The 4,118-nt window shown below is 44.4% G+C and overlaps 1 pseudogene; it reads right to left on the bottom strand.

The window, feature by feature from the left end:
- Positions 1 to 1,883: 1,883 nt before the first annotated feature.
- LOC105534455 lies at positions 1,884 to 2,526 on the bottom strand (annotated as a pseudogene).
- Positions 2,527 to 4,118: the final 1,592 nt, after the last annotated feature.

Genomic DNA, 4,118 nt, shown 5'->3' on the forward strand with positions numbered 1-4,118 from the left:
AATCTTGGCTTCAGGGGTCTATGCCTGATGGCTGGGATCCCATGTGGCTTCCTGAGTTGCCTTTGAAGTTGACCACATTCCCAACCATGTGGGTTTAGGCAACAGCCCTGGGGGTATATTTTTCTCTAGATCATAACTCTTCCTCGTGATCTTTCTTTTTTCCTTGTCCATTACACCAGGTCCTTCCCTGTTTGGTCTAGCAAGCAGAGATCAGGGAAGTATCACATCTAAATAGATTCCACTAACATTCCAAGGGAAACGGAGTGGCTCTTTCCGAAAAATAAGAACATGCAAAACTCTAGAAAGGCCACGGGAACAAAAAATGTTTTCTCTAAAAGCCTTGAGTCCGCATCCTCCACTCTTAAGTGGGGAGCCCAGAACAATCTTCCCAATCTCTTATTCACTTTTTTTTTTTTGGTGGGGGGACAGAGTTTCGCTCTTGTTGCCCAGGCTGGAGTGCAATGGCACGATCTCAGCTTGCCTCAGTCTCCACCTCCTGGGTTCAAGAGATTCTCCTGTCTTAGTCTCCTGAGTAGCTGGGATTACGGGCATCTGCTACCACGCCCAGCTAATTTTTTGTACTTTTAGTACAGATGGGTTTGACTATGTTGGCCAGGCTGGTCTCGAACTCCTGATCTCGAGTAATCTACTGGCCTTGGCCTCCCAGAGTGCTGGGATTACAGGCATGAGCCACCGTGCCTGGCCTCTTATTCACTCTTTATATTCTCCCAATAACTTTTGGACTTAATGAGGAAAGTGTGTTGTTTGAACACCGTGCTTGGCATATTCAGCTTCCTATTCACAGCCAGTGCTCATCTGGGCCAGGTCTCCCATAGCTAGCTCATTTTAGTGTATCCAGATCATGGCAGTTTACCAGGACACATCACTTCTTCTCCCACCCACCCTCCTACCCATTCCTGCCTCCGTTTCAGAGGGACACATGGTGGTAGAGCCCTGATACTGCTGGATATATCTAGAATGAATTTTTAAAACAAACTGCTTCTGAAGAGTCTCCCAGCCTGGTGGCTGAGTGAGTGAGAATTAAGTGTCAGTGAAGGAACTAAATTACCACCTACTGTTTCATCCATATAATTAAGTTAATAATTAAAACATGACTAGCAGGGGCTTCATCCACCAGGAATCATAATATGCTTCTTTTTTAGACCCTAGTCACAAAATATGAAAACCACATCGGTAATTGTTATCAGAACTGCTTAGCAACCTCGGCTTTAATTGTCAGCCAACTTATCAGAACATGCAATTAATTATCGTGTCTCATACCTAGAATGTTCGGCATGTGAAAGAGTCCCGGAGATGGATCTTCCCTGCGGTGAAATGGAGTCAGATGGATCACCTGCAGGGGGGTTCACCCTGAGAGAGTATTTCAGAATTTGCCTGCTTCTTCCTGGAATCAGCCGTTGTTAGAATGCATGATTCCATGATGAAAACTTGCAGATTTTCCATGGAGAAGACCCCTTCCTGATCATATGTCTATTGTTACGGGACTGTCTTATTAACGGTACAGTTGCTGAGCCAGCCCAGGTTTCGTATTCTCGTTAGTAACAGGTATTTGGATGCTCATAACAGTTCTAGGGGAAATTTATGAGTGATGACGTAAAATAAAACACTGGATCTGAGAACGAAGAGATGAGTTCTATGGCCAGTTTTTCTGCCACTAGCTGTGGGCCTTTCTTCAAATCTTATCTCACTAAACCTCAGTTTCTTAACCTGTTAAATAGGTAGGAGTGCGACAGCCTGAGCTGGTATGCCTTGGGCTGCTGGCCCATCAGTAAGTGCAAAGAGGTATGGCCATTGGAGGGTTTTTTGTTTTTTTGTTTGACTGTCCTAAATTGTTTCTTAGGTGTGAGTTTTACAAACATTGTTTATATTAGTGGTCACGGTGGAGCCGGAGAGTATTGTGCCTTCTCCAAGTTGCACGACGAGAGAAACACCAACAGTGTAGTGGAACTTACGGCCCTTTCCAAGGCCACAGCTCTTTCAGCCTGTAGCGATCAGCCCATTCATCTCCCTGTGCTTGTGGACTGCTGTGGTGATTCACAGGATGTCAGGATTTCTTCTGATAGCTTTATGGAATGTATCAATGAGGATAACCTCAACAAATTTGTATGAGGAATCTTTACCAACGCAGTGAGAATTCAGGCCTCTTAGAGGCCCACAGTGGCATCCAGCTCACTCCTCTGCAGTGAACCCAAGGCTTCAAGCAAACGTTAGCTGGTTAATACCAGGATGGACAGGCTTGCTGTAAGTTGCACCCTTAGGAACTGGGTGTTTTTGGCCACCACGGCGCACGTGAATCCTATATATAATGTAACCTGGCTTGGCCTTCTATCCCAGCCCGTGCCCCTTGTATCTGACTTGAGGGATGGAAAAGAACCCAGAAGAGAGAGTCACACTAAGCGAATGTTTCAGAAAGAATGGAAATGTTGTCTTTGCCAAACGCTCCTTAGAGGCCAGGAGAAATGACCGAAAGGGTTTTACTGAAATGGGTCCAGTTAAACAACCCATTACGGTATTACAGTTTTTTGCTAACATGTCTATCCACTAGTCTGAAAACTCCTTTAGTCTTCTCGTGCCCTGAAACTTTGCTTGGCCTTGTATCTCTCAGAAGAAAGTGCAGTCTTCTCAGCACACATTGTGGGCTACCCAAACAATGACAAGCTGGAATCCCCAGGACCTGTCCTTAGCCCCTTTTCTTCTGGTGCTCTTGTAACCTTCCTTGGCCTTGTATCCCTCAGAAGAAGCTGCATTACATCAGACTGCTTCTTCCTCCATCCATGGCTCCTGGGTGTCCTTGTGTGTACCCATCTTGGCTTACTGGATGGCTGCTGCCAGATGGAAAGGCCGTTGGAATTATTAAAATGCAGAAATGCTCTGTACCGACTGGCAATCAGCCACCATCAAAGCCCCTCTTCCTGCATCCCTTGCCGAGTGCCTCCTGACCGCCTTGGCTGCAGGTTTCCTCACCTGGACTCCCATGAGTATCAGCTAAAGTTTCACATCTGGCCCAGATGCCTTGTGACACGGCATCCTTGTTGTCATCATCAAGGTCATCTTTGAGTCCTCAGTACCTTGGCCATGCCTACGGCTAAAGGACATTGATGCCCTTGGGGAGAAGCATCACCCACCTGACGAGTTAGTGGTTGTTTACACTCCCTACAAACAAAAAGGTGATTTTTAGATTTTTCCATCTGTCTCTTTGTTTTTGGCCAGCTGGGTGGGGTCAAGGTCAGATTTTGGCTGTGAGTGTCTATTAACACGTGCACTTTTGCTTCACAAATGGAGGAAAAACCTGTTAATGGTAGAGTCTTCGGATAATTCAGGCAAGGATTAGACTGAAGATGACCTTGACTTTGGAGATAATGAAATTTAATTATGTAAATACAATTGGAATACTGAAAGCACATAAATAAAATTGTTTTTGAGCACACAACTCACTCTTTAGGTGGTGGCCATTTGGTAGGATTGTGATTCGAGCTAGGTAGGCTGTGGGCTATTCACATAATGATTATTAGTGAGACTGCAGTTCTTTTCAAAGATCTTGTTGATTTCTCTGTTCATTTATTGCAAATGACTGAAGACTTGTTACATGTTTTCTATCTCCTCTAGAAGTGATTTTTAAGACCTTTTAATGCCTATGGCATATTCATTCATTCAATAAACAGTTTTTGAGACTTTACTCTGTGCCAGACGTTTTGCTAATTGCTGGGAACAAAGGCACAAAACCATGTTTACTAAAGGAGTTTTCAGGCTAGTGGTTAGACATGTTAACAAAAAATACGTAATACCTAAATGAATTGTTTTACTGGACATCTTTCAGTCATTTCCCTGGCCTCTTAGGAATGTTTGTCAAATACAACATTTCCATTCTTTCTGAAACATTTGCTTGGCGTGACTCTCTCTTCTGGTTTCCCTTCCATTTCTTAGGCTGCTTCTTCTCAGTTGTGGGCTACCTATATTAGCCAGTTCTCACACTGCTGATAAAGACATACCCGAGACTGGGTTATTAATGAGGAAAAAGAGGTTTAAAGGATTCACAGTTCCTCATGCTCAGAGAGGCCTCCCAATCATGGTGGAAGGCAAAAGGCACATCTTACATG

The sequence above is a fragment of the Mandrillus leucophaeus genome, unplaced genomic scaffold (assembly GCF_000951045.1).
Source record: "Mandrillus leucophaeus isolate KB7577 unplaced genomic scaffold, Mleu.le_1.0 Scaffold135, whole genome shotgun sequence".
Lineage (NCBI taxonomy): Eukaryota > Metazoa > Chordata > Mammalia > Primates > Cercopithecidae > Mandrillus > Mandrillus leucophaeus.